Genomic DNA, 19715 nt, shown 5'->3' on the forward strand with positions numbered 1-19715 from the left:
AGAGATTATCCCTTAATTAAGGAGATAAGATTGAGTTATATTTGAGTTGTAATTAGTTAGCTCAGTTTATTGAGTTAAGTCTAGTTAAATTAGTTCCAAACTGTTTAAGGAACTAATTATGAGTTCAGTCAGTTAATGCATGCATGCATTCAACTAGTGTACTCCACATAACTGAAGATTCTCTCATCAGAAACTCATGCATATCTATTTAGAGAAAGACCCGGTGGAGCTAAATGTCAAGGACAATGTACTATCACTTGCATGTTTTTTCCTATAAAAGAAACTCATGCATGTAGTGAAGGTAAGGTTCTTTGAGGATTGTGCAGTTTTACAGGGTGTGAGATCAGTGTGAGAGATCAACGTTACACTTAGTAATAGGAGGATCACCCAGGAGAAACTGTGCAAGGAAATAGGAGGCTTGGAGGACAGAGGAGAAGATTTGTGAGAAGCCTTGTTTGCCTGTGAGCATCCAGGAGGATTGTACTGAGAGCTGGTTAGCTGTGAGAGCTAAGATTTTGTATTATTATGATATATTTCCACCTTGTATGATAATACAGACAGTGGGGTTTTTAGCTGAGGCTTTCCCCGGAGTATTTTTTGTGTTTCTTGTGCATTGATTTTTCTTCTGGTTATATGTGTTCTGCTTGATATTGCTCAAATATTTTAAGCTTCCACTAATTGATTGTAGAAGTAGATTAAAGTATTTTGCTTTAGTTATATTGCATTATTAGATTAATCTACAGTCAGAATTTCTACATGGTATTAGAGCTAGCTGATCTATAGAGAAATTTCTACATGGTATCAGAGCCAAGTTTATTAGAGCAGTGAACAGTATACGAAGAAGAGAATTCAAAGTTTGAAGTTCGGGGTTGCAGGTACAAATCGAATTCATCTCATACTTCTAGGTTGGTCAATGGCATTCTATGGCTTGAGGCTAGAGTATGCCTTGAAAGGCAGCTCAAATTACATAGCATGGAGGTTGTATTAGAAGACAACGGCTTGAAGGATTTCGTTGATCAAGAAATCCCAAAGCCAGGCTCAACTAATGCACAAGAGTTGGTTGAATGGAAGAAGTGGGTGGTGAGGGCGAGACGGATCATCCTTGAGGGAGTTTGAGACCATATTGTCTCGAGTCTCCATGGGAAGGATACTCCATATTCAATATGGAAGACATTAAAGGACCTCTACCAGAACAGTAGCGACCGGAGGAAATTGGCGCTCCAGGATAAGCTTCGAAGAATCAAGATGGGGAACTACAATACTATTTCCACATATCTGAACAAGCTCACTACTTGTAGAGATGAGCTTAGCAATGTGGGAATAACTACAACTGATGATGATATTGTGAGCCTCGCTCTCCTTGGCCTTCCAAAGAACTGAAATAGCTACCAGGACTCTGTGAATGGAAGGGAGAAACTGTCGGATTGGGAACAACTGTGGTCAGATCTCATGTAGGAGGAGATCATGAGGAGCACACAAGATGGTTCTTCATCCAAGGATGATGAAGAAAATCTAGCCTTAGCAAGTAAGGCAAGGAAAAGGAAGGGGAAGGCATCCCGTTCCAAATCGAATTCTTCTCATGGAGGGAAGAAGGTTGACAAATCTAAAGTGAGATGCTTTAATTGTAGCGAGATGGGTCATTATGCGACTAATTGCCCATCAAAGAAGTCTGAGAAGGGATCCTTGAAAGGATCAGAAGGTGAGGCATTAGCCTTTCGATTCGAAATGGACTTCACCCTCATCGCATGCACGGTGTCAGTGATGATGGGTTATGGTTGGTATCTTGACAGTGAAGCCTCATTCCACATGACCAATGATAAAAGTTTATTCAGTACCTTGGAGGAGAAAGACCTCAAGATGCGCATAAAGATGGGTGACGATGAAAGGTATAGTGTTTCAAGAGTGGGCACGGTTGCTTTTCAAAGGGAGCATGGAGCTCTTATCACCTTGACAGATGTGAAGTATGTGCCTGGACTGAAGAAGAATTTGGTATCGATTGCAAAGTTGGAGGACAAAGGCTACGATGTTATCTACAGTAAAGGAAAGGTGTTCCTTAGACACATCGCCATGAGATAGGTGAAACAGATCAGTTCACAAATCAAGACCCTGTATGCTCTTGAGGTTCAAGATGCATGCAAAGCCTTAAGGAGCAAGGAAAATGTTAGAGACTTGGTGGTTGAGAGGGAAAGTAAATTACCTCTCACCATGCAGTCCCAAAAGAAGTCTCAGACAATTGTGGAGGAGCGACAATTAGAGTCAGCAGAGGGATCACATGTAGCCATATCTCCAGGTGTGAGGTGGGGCGATGTGAAGTGATAGTCCCAAGAAGGCTGAAATTAGGCAGGGTCCATTGAGAGGTTTTATCTCATGGACTGTACCTTGCTACGAGAGCCCAAGTACAAAGTAGCGAGAGGAATCAGTGGGATTGATGCAGTCAGAGATCAAAGTGATAGAGGCTAGAGCAATCAGATACTGAAGAGTGCACAGAAGGATTGACAACAGTGTAGAAAGGTTGAGTCAGCAGAAGCGCAGAGTTTTCAGTCGACAGAGGCAATAGTAGTCAGAGACTTTGATGACAGAGGCATCATTCTGATTTAGGTTGGATGTTTTTTTTGTTTCTGGAGATTGCTGGAGAAACAACACTAGAGAGAAGTGTTGCATGCAGAACATTCCAAAGGTTCAAGATCAGGATCGAGTTGAATTCCTTTCTTGTTGAGAGGGAGTGTTGAAAATAGCAACAAGAAATGATAAAAATAGAATCCAATATATTCCAATTTTAATTTGTCCTTGAATTCAAATTGTGAATTACATTCGAATTTAGTCTCACTAGTTGCTTGAAAAATAATTAATTAATCCATCTTGAGTTAATTAGTTGGAGAAATTCAAGTTAGAAGTCTTTCTGAAGTCATGCAACAGTTATCCCTTAAATTAAGGAGATTACCCTTTAATTAAGGAGATAAGATTGAGTTATATTTGAGTTGTAATTAGTTAGCTCAGTTTATTGAGTTAAGTCTAGTTAAATTAGTTCCAAACTGTTTAAGGAACTAAGTGTGAGTTCAGTCAGTTAATGCATGCATGCATCCAACTAGTGTACTCCACATAATTGAAGATTCTCTCATCAGAAACTCATGCATGTCTATTTAGAGAAAGACCCAGTTGAGCTAAATGTCAAAGATAGTGTACTATCACTTGCATGTTTTTTCCTATAAAGAAAGCTCATGCATGCAGTCAAGGTAAGATTCCTTGAGGATTGCGCAGTTTTACAGGGTGTGAGATCAGTGTTATACTTGGTAACATGAGGATCACCCAGGAGAAACTGCACAAGGAAATAGGAGGCTTGGAGGGCAGAGGAGAAGGTTTGTGAGAAACCTTGTTTGCCTGTGAGCATACAGGAGGATTGTACTGAGAGCTGGTTAGCTATGAGAGCTAAGGCTTTGTATTGTTCTGATATATTTCCACCTCGTATGATAGTACAAATAGAGGGGTTTTTAGCTGAGGCTTTCCCCTGAGTATTTTATGTGTTTCATGTGTATTGATTCTTCTTCTGGTTATATGTGTTCCACTTGATATTACTCAAATCTTTTAAGCTTCCGCTAATTGATTGTAGAAGTAGATTAAAGTATTTTGCTTTAGTTATATTGCATTATCATATTAATCTACAGTCAGAATTTCTACATGGTATCAGAGCTAGCTGATCTATAGAGAAATTTCTATAGGATACAAGGAAGCCCTCTCTAATCTGATAGAAAATGAGATAAACTTGGAGATCATCCTTGGATATGATGCCACCTATTCTGTGAAGGGAGTAGGGAAGGTTACCCTTCAATTGAATCAAGGTAAAACTATTCATTTGCAAGAAGTACTATATGTACCTGATCTCTAGAAGAACTTGGTGTCCATTTCAGCCATGGAGGACAAAGGATTCAAGGTGGCATTCATCGATGGAAAGGTACGTATTTGGAAAATAAATTTTAAAGATGCTTTTACTCTTGGGTTCAAGATTGACACTTTGTATCAAGTTGGAGGAAGTCCATTGGGAGCCATGTCTTGTGACACATCTTTACAATCTGAACTATGGCACCGGAGATTTGCCCATCTTCATTATAAGGCCCTACCCGATGTGAGACAGATGGTGACAGGTATGTTCGAGTTCAAAGTAGAGCATGAAGGTGTATGTCTGGGATGTGCCGAAGGAAAACTTACAAGGGAACCATTCCCCTCAAGTAATAGCAAGACCACATATATATTACAGTTGTTCCACTCTGAATATCTGGTATGATGCCCATAAACTCTTTGGGAGGGTACTTATATTATCTCACCTTTACATATGATTATTCTAGCAACACCTAGATCTACTTCTTGAAGAAGAAGGATGAAGTGTTCACCTGGTTCCGACACTTCAAAGCCTTGATCGAAAACCAATCTGAGAAGAAAATCAAGATATTGAGGATTGATAATGGGACCGAGTACGAATCCAATGAATTCCAAGATTATTGCAGAGAAGCTGGCATTAAGAGGGAGACTACAATGCCATACACTCCTGAGCAGAATGGTGTGGCTGAAAGGAAGAATCGCTCTATTGTAGAAGCAGTTTGTGCCATGCTTCATGATCAAGGCTTTCTGAAGTTCCTATGGGCTGAAGTTGCAAATATTGTCGTGTATGATCAAAACTGATGCCCTCATCAAGCATTGGACTCCAAGGCTCCCGAAGAAATGTTCACTGGTAAGAAACCCAATGATTCTCATTTTAGAATTTTTGGAAGCCCCGTATATTTTCATGTTCCGAAAGAGAAAAGAAGCAAATTGGGTGCATCTAGGAAGAAATGAATCTTTGTGGGCTATAGTGAAAATTCTAAGGGATACAGAATTTATGTGGTTGGTCAAAAGGAGGTTGAGATAAGTCATGATGTCACCTTCGACGAAGATATGGCCCTCAGGAAGATCAACAACCTTCCTATCCTAAGGAAGGACAAAGAAGCTAACACCAGAAATCATGGCACAAAAGAAGACGAAACGATGCCTAATGTTGATGAACCTATGGATCCTATTGATCCTCCTCCTCATGAGCCCTCCTCCTCCAAAAGGAGACCCTCATGGATTAGGGAGACTCTCGAAGATGCCGAGAGATACATTGCACCGAGGGGGACTTTCTATGAAAGCAAGAAGCTGAACAGGTATCAAGGATATTTGCATGCCATGAGCATTGTCATTCAAAATGAGCCTTCATCATTCGAAGAAGGCGTGAAGCATTAAGTATGGAAGGATGCTATGAATGAAGAATACAAGTCAATTATGAAGAATAATGTCTGGGATGTGGTCCCTAGAGCCTAGTACAAATCGGTTGTCACCTCTAAGTGGCTCTACAAAATCAGGCATGGAGTTGATGGAAGTGCAGAAAAGTTTAAGGCTCGCTTTGTTGCTCGAGGCTTCTCTCAAAAGGAAGGTGTAGATTATGATGAGATATTTGCACCTGTTACCCGATACACCACAATTCACTCGATCATAGTCCTTGTTGCCTCGCAAGGATGGAACCTACATTAGATGGATGTCAAGATTGCTTTCTTGCATGGTTCCATCAAAGAGGAAGTCTATGTGGAACAACTCGAGGGGTTCGAGGGTCATGATCAGGAATCTCATGTATGCAAGTTAAAGAAATCTCTCTATGGATTGAAGCAAGCACCTCAGGCTTGGTATGAGAGGATCGATAGCTATTTGATGAAGTTGGGATTCATTAGAAGTGAAATCAATCCAAACCTTTACTTTAAGGTTGAAAATGATAAACCTCTCATTCTAGTACTTTATGTGGATGATCTCTTTCTGATAGGTGCAGACCCTCTCATTCACAAATGTGAGAGGGAGTTGGATTCTGAATTTGAGATGAAGGACTGAGGACCGATGCACTATTTACTAGGGTTGGAGGTCTAGCAAAAGGTTGGTGAAATTTTCCTCTCTCAAGGAAAATATGTTGTGAATATATTGGAAAGATTTGGGATGGTGTACTGCAAGCCTATGACTACTCCGATGGAACTTAACTTTAAGAAGTTATGTTGTAGTGTTGCTGGACCTGAATTGGGAAATGCTTCTGAGTATTGTCAACTCATAGGAGTACTGATGTTCTTGGTGAGCTCCCGTCCGGACCTATGTTTTGCAGTTAACACATTGAGCCAATATATGGTTGAGCCTCATCATATACATTGGATTGGTGCCAAGAATCTTCTGAGATATCTTCAGGGCACAATCACTCATGGACCGAGATACACTGTTGGAGATGTGAGGTTGCATGGTTATTCTGATGCCGATTGGGCTGGTAGTGTTGTGGATCGCAAGAGCAATTCTGGATGTTGTTTTTCTTTGGGTTCTGCTTTGATAACCTGGATGAGCAAGAAGCAAAAATTGGTTTCCTTGAGCATCATCGAGGCAAAATACATAACTGCTAGTATGGCCTCTTGTGAAGTTGTCTCGTTGAGGAAGCTCTTTAGTGAGCTGTTTGGACATGTGTTGGATACCACTGTGATCCTCTGCGACAACCAGAGTGGGATTCGATTATCAGAGAATCTCGCGTTTCATGATCACTCCAATCATATAGAAATCAGGTACCACTTTATCTTGGATATGGTACAATGAGGAGTAGGAAGCAAATATTCTGACAAAGCCCTTGGGGAAGGTCAAGTTCTTGGTCTTCCGAGAACGACTTGGAGTCGTGGAGAGACACTCTTATGAGGGTCTTGTAGGAGATGGACATTGAGCTCTAGGAGCTCCGAGGGGCTTTTGGTACTTCTTGGAGCGATGAGCAACCATAGGGTGAGTGGTTCAATGTTCCCCTAGTTGTTTTTTATGTACAGGGTGAGTGGTTCAACCTTCCCCTACGATACCCCTTGGCAACATGTAAACAGGATGAGTGGTTCATCCTTCTTCTGCTGAGACATCCTACCATGTAGTCTGGGACTCATGGGAAGTACCTATCATCTGGCCAATGAGTATGGAAATGAGGATAGGGACCATAGTACTACCGATATTGATTTGGGATCAGTTGGAACTGAGTTCGGGTCAGTAAGAGTGGTATGAGACACTCTTTTGATTGGAACTGAGTTCGGGTCAGTAAGAGTGGTATGAGATACCCTTTTGATTGGAACTAACTCTGGGTTAGTAAGAGTGGTATGAGACACTCTCTTTTGATTGGAACTGACTTCGGGTCAGTAAGAGTGGTATGATACACTCTCCTTTGATTGGGATTGACTTTGGGTCAGTAGAGAATGGTATGATACATTCTCAGTCACTTCTTCTTCTTCATATCTCAACAGAGCAGAGTAGTGCAGAGCCATGCATTAATGGCAAAGATAGTATAGATTGGTAGATGGATTAGTAGATGGAGTTCTCCCTAGTTGAGAGGGAGTATTAAAATTGGCAACTAGGACCAAACTCCACATGGGTCATCTTATTTATGACAGTTGGTATTTTTCTTGGATTCCTCTCTCTGAGAGGTGTAGGATTGATCTAAAGATCATCCGATTTTGACATGTATAAATGAAGTTATGAATTTTATTTTGATTATGGTCAAATTGTCAAGGTCGGCCAACAAACTTATGTAGGCTCAGAAGCCCAACAGTCATGTCTATTCATCCTCAACATTGCATATAAATAGAAGGCGACTTAGCCTCATTTGGACACACTCATCTTCACACTTCTCTCTCTCTCTCCTCATTGATTGGGTATGGATTTATGGGTCTTTCTCTCTCCATGCATCCAAAATTTCAGGAGAGTGAAATTTCAGGAGGCCGAAATTTCAGGAGACCAAATTTCTAAACAGTTTGACCAAGCGTTGGCTAGCATGCGTTGACCTCCTTTGACTGTGTTTTTGTGAGGGCTATCTCTGTTTGGGTAGGCCACATTTCTGGGCACAAAAATTGAGGCTAAACATTGACTGTTGACCATGTTTCACTGCAGCTAGGGCTGACCGCAAGTGGGTTGTTTGACCAGACTTTGACTAGGCTGAATTTCACTGTTTTGAGGGTTGTTTTATCTTGTTTTTTGAAGGCTGAAGTTTACTGATTTCGTGAGGGTCAAATCTTCCCTATTGACCAGCGTTGACCTTTTTGGTTAGGGCTCTTTTGCTGTTGTTATAAATTATTAGATTTGTAAATAGTACTATCTCTCTCTGCTGAACTATTGAAGACTAAAAGAAGATTTGATCAAGGCTTTCCCCACATTAGGGTTTGCCCTTGGTTGGTGCCACATCTTGTGTCCTCTTGTCTTGGCTTGTCTTCTACTGTTTATGTTTATGTTCTATCTGCACTTTACAATCATGTTGATGTAATTACTAATTTGAATATTGATACTATGCTAATAAAGAAATTGAAGTAAAATTGCTCTAAAGCATAGAACATACCATTGTTGCCTAAAATTAACAATAACACTTGTAACTCCCATTCCCAAAGTGCTTAAGAGACTAATCCTAATCTATGAACCCTATAACACAGCGGAATTCTTAATGTTAATCGTTAAACCATGTGACTTTAAAATGGTGTAAAGAACAATTATGACCTAAAATTATACACAATGATTTTACAATTGTGTTGGTTGTATATATGATCTAAGGGATGAAATCAATTGTTTTAAAACTGTTTTTGTGTTTCAAAACGTGACTTGTGTTTGTGGCCTTTATTTTTGGATTAAAGTCTCATCAATTAAATTAAATGACATATAAGTGTTTTGATGACTATAAACCTTTATTTACTATTTAATTTATATGGCTATACTAGTATGTAAATTCATAAGGTGTCATTTTTTATTTATTTAGGAAAATGTTTATGAACCAGCCTTGATCCATCTTAACTCTTGATCTATCAAGCGTCGAGAGGGATCAAAACTCTCAAAATGCAAACCTATTTTTTGAGTGCAAAACTTGAGGAAAAGTTTGCACCTCGAGAGATTCGATCCCTTTCGAAGCTTGATATATCTTGAATTAAGATGAATCTAGGTTAGTTTAATTATTAATAATAATTAATATTAATATTTTATATATATATTTTTTATTTTTTTTTATTTTAATTTTATTTTTATGTAATTTCACTTAGAATGTGTTAATTAATAATTATAATTATTAGTTTATTTTATTTTTGTTTTTTTGCATCGAGAGGCACTCTCCAACGCAGTATGAAAGATATGTTGTAATATGATGTCGTGTCCTGTTATGCTATGTAAATAAAAATAACTATATATTAAAATAAAAATAATGTATTGACCCATGGTATTCATGTGGAATATATTCTATTTAAAGGGGGAAAGAGAGGGGAAAGACAAGCCTACATCCATCTTAACTCTAGATCAAGAGATCTCATCCCTCTCGGCACTTGGAAGATCCAGAGTTAAGATGGATCTAGGTTGGTATGTGATTTGACCGCGTCAAAATATTTACATAACATAACATAACCTTACGACATAGTTTACATGATGGATTGGAGAGTGTCTCTTGGTGCAAAAATGAAAACACCAAACATCGAGGATGAAAACCACTAAATCAAAATAAATAATTTGTTTCTTTAGGTCCGATAGACTGTTAGATGATCCAAAAATACAATTTTATCATAGGTTATAAAATTAGAATAAAATAATTATTAATTTAAGATATTAAATTAATAATTATTATTCTAGAATGTTTAATTATTTAATGGAGACTTTTAGAATTAGCATATTGTTGTAACTAGATATGACTCTCCAAGTGTGTCGTATCTTAGGCTCTATTTTAGGAGATTAGTTAGCTAGTTGGTTTGAATAACATTTATTGTAAATGGACACTTGTTATTTAATAAGTGATCCATAATTAGAGGTAGTTAGGACATGGAGCTTATATATAGCTCATTGCAAGAGTGTTTGTGTTGTTCGGGTGTAAACTCTTGCAAAATCAATTATGTAATTTTTTTTTTTATTAATAAAATTACGTGTCTGAGGACACTTCTGCCATTATTGTGGTATCAGAGCTCCAGTAATGCTGCAGTGGATGTGAAGAGGAGATTCTAGAGTGAGAGGTTTTTCTGATTGGATGCCTTTGGGCAGTTTGTAAAGGGCCATTAGTGTTGAATATCAGGCCAAAGATAAGTTTGTAAGTAGTCTCCTTTTGTTTTTATGTAAACAATGTTTCAGATGTATATATATATCATTGATTGAATGAAGAAGGCGTAGAATTGGTACTGACTTGGGATTGTTCCTTGAGTTCACTGGTTTTATATATCGATTTGAGATTCAGTTGAATCCTGAAATGAATGGTTTATTCAAGAAGCAACGAATAATTACATTTTTGTATTCCAGCGTTTATCTATTAATCTGCATTAAATAGATTGAAGTGGCAGATGTAAAATCTCTGTGGATCGATTTCAAGGAGAAAGAACTTCTGTATAAGTAAATGGTTAATTACAGAGGGCGCTATTGTTTTAGCTGAGAGTTCTGTTTTGAATGTTTATTTTACCGTCTCTGTAAATTCTGGACGCTGTCACTAGAATGATGAATGCATGAAACGCTGGCTCAATAGCAGATTGCGTAGTGATGAATCATGGCTTACCTTAACGCAGGGAGAATCGATCTGCGAAATTAATAAACCACGTGAATGGTCCTATGTAACACTGAATAACCAGTGATTGAATGTACAATCGATTTCTGGGTAAGTGAAGTTTTAAATTTTGAATTGCATTTGCTATCGATGCAAATTTATGGCAAGATTCGTTGTATAGAATAAGGTGAAGGTAGATTTCATGTCAATTTTAATAAACCCATTCCAGAAAGGTCGAGCTAGAAGGTTGAATACGCTATCCTGTGTAAAGTTTCAATACTTATTAATGGAGTTCCGATTTTGTTTCACAATGGAGGAAGAGCGGATCTGATTATATTCGATCCATGCTACCACATAAAAAATGATTTGTTTGGAAAATTGACATCGATTTGTGAAAGACAGTGTTTGCAGCAACGATCTTGTTTAATTGAGGAACAGCGTTTGCAGAAGCCGATTCAATGGAAGTTCTGAATCGAATTGCAGTTTGGGATCAGTGGTCAAAAATCCAAGTCTGTGTTGAAAATTTAATGCAAATCATGGAACAGTAAATGCTGGAGAACGCAGAGACATAAGTCTGGCAATTCGTTGAAGGCATCTTTGACGCTGGTGAATTTGCGGGGTGTATAACAGTAAGCATAGAGATTGATGGAATAAAATGGATGCAAAGCTCGTTTTGTAACTCAAAGTAATTTTTACTTTGAGGGGGGGTAATTTTTTTTTTTTTTTACTGATTGTGCAAAAGCACCATTGTAAAAATCAAATTTTGAAAGTTGCCTTGTAAAATTTGAGAAATTGACTAGAGCCAAGTGCAAAGCTCAGTCAATTTTCTCCTGTTTTGACGACTATTCGAGGGTCAAGGCCAAGCCCCGATAGTTCGTTTTTTTTTGCGTCACTACAACAAATAATCAAAGTTTTCAACATCGACATTCTACTTCAACAAGCAAATTCAATCAAGTTAATGAATTTGTAAACTTCAACGTTTCAAAGCAAAGTCTACATCAACATTCTTGCAAACAAATTTAAGAACTTGTAAATCAAATTCCAATTACATTGAATTGTAAGGGTGCATTCTCGGTTGAAACCGACACCCACGTTTTGATTTGATCAGAAGTCAAGCACGTCAATTCTCTTCAACTTAGTCAAATTAAGACAAGTGAATTCCTTGTTTTATGTGAGTCATTAAAACCATTGTAAGCTTTTTTGGGTGCATTTTCGACAGTGTTCGACACCCTTCCTTTAAGCAGAATCTAGTGAATGCACGAATTTTAATTCTAAAGCAAACAAGAAACAAGTTCACATCTCCTGCAAGCGAGCGTGAGTATTCATTCAAGCAATTTGTGTCAAAATTGTACAAGGTTCAAACCTTCAAGTGAGCCAGAGTGAAGATCATTGCAACAACCATCAAAGCAACCAAACAAGTTCAACTCTAACACCAATCAAGCAAGTTGAGATCGACATCAAGCGAGCATAGCTATTCCTTCAAGTGAGCGTGAAGTCATCAAGTAAGGCAAGTGAGCATTCACACAAACACAATCGTCATCAAGCGAGCATGAATTCCAGAGTTTAAGCAAGAAAGTTCTACAACTCTAGCAAGTGTTCTCAGCAAGTACAATAAGCAACAAATCAAGCGAGCGTGCCATTCAAGTCCCATAGCAAGCGAGCCTGTCATCCAAGTAACAAAATCAAGTGCAACAGTTCAAAGCATGACATCTACGACAAGAGAGCCTGATTTCAAGTGAGCAAGTTCAGATGGCGCAACATAGTCAGTTGTTAAATATTCTTCACAGTTTGATCATCTCCAGTGATGAAGACATGGTGCACATCAGCAAAGAAACTCTTGCTGATATTTCACGGCATCTACGACAAACACATGAAACAATTGAGTTCCTTCAACTAGAGTCGCAACTACAAAGAGATGAGTTGCAACAAAAGAGTGCTTCTTCCAAGTCATTCAACCATACAAATGAAGATAAAGATGTTGATTCCAAATCACTCATCCAAACAACTTCAAGTGTCGAAGTTGTTCATGATCAAATTCAAATTTCTTCCAAACCCATCATCAAGCCCTGGGAAGAGATTCAAAATAACAAGAATCGACGAGGCTTAGGATATGTCACTGATGACACCAACTTACATATCCCAGATTATTCCAAGCCAATTAAGTTTGTGAGTGCAGGATTTCTTGAACAACTCACCTCAGCAGGTTCTGAGAAAGTTGCAGTCAAACATAATTGCACGCAACCTGAAGTTGAAGTCCAACCGAAGTGTTCTCATTGTCAAAGAACTGGTCATATGGAAGATCAGTGTTTTGATCTCCATCCTTGTTGCCATTGTGGCAAGCCCAATCATTCCTCAGAAAAATGTCGCAACCAACAAAAATCAGCCAGATTGAAGATACATTATGAATGGATCGATCCTTGGGAATGGTCATCCACAGTCAAAAGATTGTCTCACTTCTACAACCGACTACAATCACACATAATGCAGCCAACAGTGAACCGATGATGGTACTCTCATGAAATTGAACGAGGGAGTACAACATTGAAACTCTCCTACACCTGAAGGGGGGGTAGTTCAAATATATTTTGGAGAAGATTGTCTCTCCTTTCAGCTGACAAAGGGGGGAAAATGTCAACGAAATTGACAAGTGGTTGTCAGACTAAAAGTCTCGACAACATCAGCGAAGCAGCCAGTGGCCATCTTCATCAGCCAATGGGCATTTGTCATCAGCAGTGATCATCAGCAAATTTGCCAGTAGGCGATCGACAGCCAAAGCAGCAGTGAGCAGCTTTCATCATAGCAAAAGCAACATTGAGTTATTTTTCGACATCTTCAGCCAGTGGGCAATCATCATCAGCAAATACGCCAGTGGGCGTTCATCAAATTGTGTCAGTGGACACCGGATGCTGTTTTCAAGCAAAACAATAATAAATCCATCTACATCAACAACATCATCTGGGTCTTCTAGCAGTTCATCCGCATATCCAAGCAGCAACAGTTCTTCTGACAACCACCACCACCACCACCACCACCATCAATTTAGTGGTGTTAATTACATAAATGGTATAGACACTTATTGAATGTTGACAATGCATTTAACACCAAATAATTTTAAATTGTTAAGCTTTTGAATAAAGATTAATTAGAGGGAAAAAAAAAGATTAATAAAATTACATGGAACATTATTAGAGTATAGAGTACAATTAATTTTGACGAGTGATCTTAAGATGGTTAAATATTTTCATTCATGTTATTTTTAGCATTTCAAAATTTTTATTATTGGTCAAATATGTTTAAAAACAACCTTAAAAAAAATGTTATGTGAAGCCTCAAATTTTAGGCAGGGTTAGGAATTTGACACTTCATTAGGCTTTGATTCGCAGTCTCTGAGAGCTAAGCGTCAAATTTATTGAATACATAACATCAATTTTTCAAAAACGTTGGTGAGTGTCTCAACTTAATGGTTCGAGTTGGATCAATTTATTGACATGAAATAACCCCGCAACATTTTTGTGTACATGTTATACCCTTTAAGATCAAGGAACTTTCACTCCAAGCATTTATGGTTAGGTTTGATATGCTTTGGTCATGAACTATGCCTTTTTAGATTTGATATGCTTGGGTCTTGAATTCAGGATTTTTCATAATCTTGCAAAGCACTGGAGGATGATAGGTGAACCATCTTTTCTATAGAATTTAGCTCGTAATCTCACAGATTATAGATAAACCAAAGGGATGTTTAATTGGTTTGACTTTTTTTTATAAGGCATAATGTGTAAGGAGGTCATGGGATCCATTCCTATTTATTCGTGTGGGGTGGTCCATTGTTAATGTCACCCTCCATCTAGAAATTGGGGAAAGAGGAGATAATTTGTGGAATGGTATTAACAATTGAGGGAAGAGGAGATAATCTATGGCATGGTATTGACAATCCAGGAAAGAGGAGATGCTTCACGAAAGGATATTTATTGGAATTCACAATTATATTGAGAGGGGGGGTGAACCAGTGTAATGAAAATTTTTATTTACTTAAACATTTGAAAATCATAAAACATCAATCTCATAAATTAAACAAATAACACATGATATACATGGAAACCCTTATGGGAGAAAACCACAAAATTTCTTTATATGAAATATCTTGTAGACATCAACCTACTGTTACATCAATTTGTAGGCATCAACCTACAAGAGACACCAATACCCTATATTATTTTGTAGGCACCATTGACAGGGGACATTAATCCTCTCTTATGTTTTATAGGCACCAACCTATAAGAGACACCAATCCACATTGTTGCAATATTTGTAGGCACCAACCTGCAGGAGACACAAATCCCCACTACTGCAATATTCATAGGCACCAACCTACTTCATTTAGTGTGCTTGCTTCTTCACAATGTATATTAGTTGCTTCTACTTTCACCAAGTCTGCTTGTTGCTTCTACCTTCACTAGGTTTTTAAGTTACTTCTAGCTTCACCAAGTCTACCTATTGCTTCTTCTTTCATTAGTTCTACTTCTCCCAAAACTTGTTTCTTTTGTCTTCTTCCCAAGAACAAATTTGCACAACATTTCATGTATCCAATTTTGCAAATCTAGTTCCAAAATTTCTACCACAAGTACCTAGAGATCTCTTATTTGTCCCCTCCATATTTCATAGTTTGAAGCATTTCAAAAAGAAAGTTATGGCGAAAATAACTACCTAATGTTTTTGAAGCATGTTTCAGGAGCATTCAGGAAAACTAACTTCCTCAAAATATATCTCCAAAATTGTAGTGAAACAAGGTCCGAAATTCCTACCACATGTACCTTGAAATGTCTCCTCTACTTCCTCCAAATTTCATAGAGTAAAATATCACCAAAAGAACAATATAATGAAATTCCAAGATGACCCGTTTGAAGCTAATTTCCAAAGCATTTAGGAAGTCTAATTTGTGTAGACCATATATCTGTAATTATGAACTGAGGTTTGAAATGTTAGCCATAGGTACAAGAAGATCATTTATCTATATCCTTCAAGCTTCACGTTCTAAAACATCCCAAAACAAAAGTTATAGTGAAAATACCAAGTTGACCTATTTGATGAGCATTTAGGAAACCTAACTTCCTTATACCATATCTTGAAATTAGAGTGAATCAAGGTCTAAAATTTGAAACAAAGGTACATGAAGAGCTTCTATTTGTATCCTCCAAGTTTCGTGTTTGGAAACATCCCATAAAAAAATTTATAGTGAAAATCCCAAGCTGGCCTATTTGAGAAGCATTCAAGAAGCCTAATTCCTTAGACCATATTTATGAAATTATAATGAATCAATGTTTGAAATTTGAACCATGGGTACATGAAAATCTTCTATTTGTACCCTCCAAGTTTCACATTCCAAAACATCCTAGAAGAATAGTTATAGCAGAAAAACCAAGATGATGTGTTCACCCCATAAATCACATTTATTCTTCCACCTTTATAATCCAAGAATCACCCCAAAAATTATTACTTAGGTCCTCTTGCAACCTCAAATCTCTTCTTGCTTGAATAATATGAAAATGAACTCATATGCCCTTTATTTATAATGTTTGTATATTCATTTATGGGGTTGATTTATAAAACTAGTTGGGTTGGACTTCTTGTACTTTGGTTGGGTCATCCTTACGAAATATCACATATCTCCTCATTCCTATGGAATTAGAGGGAGTTTCATATACCGTTGGAAAGGTCTCAAAATAATATTTCTAACCATACATTCTATGCTCTCATTTGAGCTAGATAATTAGAGTAAAAATACATTCAAATATAGGGTATACAAATGGGGCATCAAAAGTCCAAAAACAATATTTCCAACAATCTTCATTTTCCAATATTTATCTTGGACATAAGTAGGCCCCCCATCATTGACATCAATGATAAAAAATATTTCCAACATTATTGAGAATGTGCCATTTTCCATAGTCTTCACTTGAGCACAAGTGGATGAAGGGATTATTTCTTAGGAAAAAAATGTAACACCCTCCTCCCACATTTACCCAAGCTAACTAGTCCACTGGGGTAAGCATGTGACGAAGAGTTATTGTGATGTGATTCAACTCCCCATGCACAGTTAAGGAAGTGGAATCGACAAAACAAAACCAATTTGATCTTTCTCAGGAGCTACAAAACATTCAGGAGACAACCAACCCTTCCAGGTTTCTGACCCTTGAGAGAACTTGTCATTTTGCTGAGCTAGACCCCAAGTCACTCCCATGACAAGCCATGTGTAACACCCTCCTCCCACATTTACCCAAGCTAATTGGTCCACTGAGCTAAACATGTGACGAAGAGTTACTATGATATGATTCAACTCCCCAAGTATAGTTAAGGAAGTGGAACCGACATGACAAGACCAATCTGACCTTCCACACATGCTACAGAACCTTCAAGAGCCAACCAACCCTTCTAGGTGACCAACCCCTGAGACAACTTGCCCTTTCATTGCCCTAGAGCCTCACCTGCTCCCATGACAAGGCATGCATGTGACTGGGACCCTCCAATCACTCCTACAACCAAGCATCCATGCGACTGTGGCCCTTTTCAGGTAGTTTTGTGCCAACAACCCTAGATTATGTGCCACTTTTTCAGGGTCAGGACTCAAGCCATTGCCATGAGCTTCAAGAAACTTCCAAAAATGAAAAATAGCATAGAAACAAGGGTAATAATGCAAACACTTGAATAAGGACTTGACCTGACCCCTACTAGCCATGACAGACATTTCGTCAAACATATCACAAACATGTAATCTATAGGTCACAACAACAAATCTGAGCATAGGGGTCTCATACTTATCTGAGAATCATCAAAGAGGACTGATATCTCCTCACAATAGCTGCATTTTTATCTATTAGGTCATTCCTTCAATAACATTTCATATACTAACCAAAGCATGATGAGAGCCATATATCATAATTGTCATAAAACATACTTATAATGAGAAAATAACCAGAGATATATCAATGAGGAAACCACCATTAAAGCTACATAATATCAAGCACATTTACCCATGAAAATACCAAGGAAAACTATCTCTTATTAACATATGCAAATCCAACCAATTCAAGGACTTCCACGTACCACTCGACCATAAACTGGGCTGAACCAAGTCTCTCTTTTAGACAATCACCCCCGCACCATATTCCAAGAATGAATGTGTGATCTCATGAAACCAATCAAACAAAACCAAACCAGTGCTTCCAGAGGCCAAACCACCTCAACCCTCAACCAATGATTCCACATCATGGTTAGACATCACTAACCATCACCAGATCGATCTCTACCCAAGTTGTTTAGGGCTCTAGAGCATTTGTTCCAACCAAGGTTTCCAGGACTAGTAACTCAACCCAAAGTTGTTGTCAAGCTCCAGAGCATTTGTCCAACCAATTTCTAGGACCAGTAACTCAAACTTATTTGTTACGGGGCTTCTAAAGCATTTTTCCAACCAAGGCTCCAAGAACTAGTAACTCAAACCATAGCTAAAGGAACATGAGAACGAACCAAAAAACAAAAGGAAAGAAATGCAAAATGCCATGGCTATCTAGGAAATATAAAGTGATTCGAATTGGATCCATTAAAGAACTGTCAAAGGAACCATGACAGTATCAGGTCAGGACGGACATCAAAGAATTCAAAAACAACAATTAAAAAACACCTCAAACCAGTGGCAGTGGCAGCCAGCGTGGAACGATGAGGACCTCGGTCAAAGAACGTTGACCGAGGCCCATGGAGACTGCGCGGGAGGCGAAATTAGCCCCTGGGAGGCCTAGATTGTGAAACAGAGGAGGTTTTTGATGCACTAGCGCTAATCACGCATCACTGGGAAAAAAGGCTTGAAATGGAGAACCCCCGAGTGCTCGGTCGCATGGAAAGCCGGGAAAACTGTGGGACAAAAGGCAAAAAAGGGATAAAGGCTAAAAAGGCAGGACTCGCTCTGAAATTGGCGGTATTGACTGGTGGCTCCTTGAACAGTAAGCAGTTTTGGATGAAAGCGGAGTGATTCCACTCAGCGATTGACACGTGGCGAGCGGATGAGAGAGAAAACTACCGCTCATCTAGCGCTAACGGTCGAGCAAGTCAACCGTGTGAAATGAGGGGACGGCGTTGGATTTGGGGGATCCAAATCGGATGGCTGGAGGTCACGCCCGATGGGGAAGCAGAATCGACGAGGGAATAAGTCGCAGTTTGTAAAAATTTGAGGTCCGCTTTGACCGCCACGGTGGAGGAAGACTCATTCCACGACGTAACTGAAGAAATGAACCAACGAAGCAAGCTGGTGCTTTATAGGAGGACATGTGGCCACTCCCTGTAAGCTTGGTGATGACGCTGAACAAGGAACTCCAAACGCAGCTGCAGAAGGTGATTCGATAGAGGTGGAAGAGGAACTGAACAGTCTTGAGCTCGAATGGCTTAAAGCCATGAACAGAGACAAAAAACATACAGACAGGGAAGAGGAACCAGAACCCCGAGAGGAGGACAGGAACTCAGAGAAGAAGACAGTGAAGCAAAAGCAGAAATAAGATAGAGGGCCGAGCTGACCAAAGGCAGCATCGAGCACCAGAGAGCTTGAGAGATTCAAGCCATCCCTGAGAGGATCTGTCAGACCTGAGAGGTTAAGGAGCTGGTAGGCAGAGGAGTCTGTGCACTCTAGTGGCTTGGGGAATCCAAGAACCACCCTGCCAAGCAAACCTGTTTCAGGAGACTCAAATCGAGTCCCTGCATTGTAATTCTTTGTTTAAGACACAATAAATAAGGCCACTACTGAGAGCTGGACTGGAGATGTAGCCCTGGAGAATAGGGTGAACTCCTTATTAAATTCTTGTGTTCTTGTATTTGCTTACTGTATTTCTCTGATATCTTTCCCTTTCAAGTGTCTGTGTATTGGCAATCTGATCGATTCGTTGCTTAAAAAACATAGACACACACACCAGCACATGAGTCTGTAATACCTGTATTCAATAAATCTTTAACTGAGGTCACTCATAGGGTGATTATCAGATCATAAAGGCTAGGCAAACCACTATCAATGCAGGCAATCATCCATGCCCATGACAGATCATAACCAAGAAACCACATGCATGTGCCATGCATGCCAAAACTAGCAAGGAAATTATACATGCATATCAGTACCTGCAACAAAAACCTAATGTAG

The sequence above is a fragment of the Pinus tabuliformis genome, chromosome 4_2 (genome assembly GCF_031772625.1).
Source record: "Pinus tabuliformis cultivar Carrire ecotype Pingquan chromosome 4_2, CPIR1, whole genome shotgun sequence".
NCBI classification, from domain to species: domain Eukaryota; kingdom Viridiplantae; phylum Streptophyta; class Pinopsida; order Pinales; family Pinaceae; genus Pinus; species Pinus tabuliformis.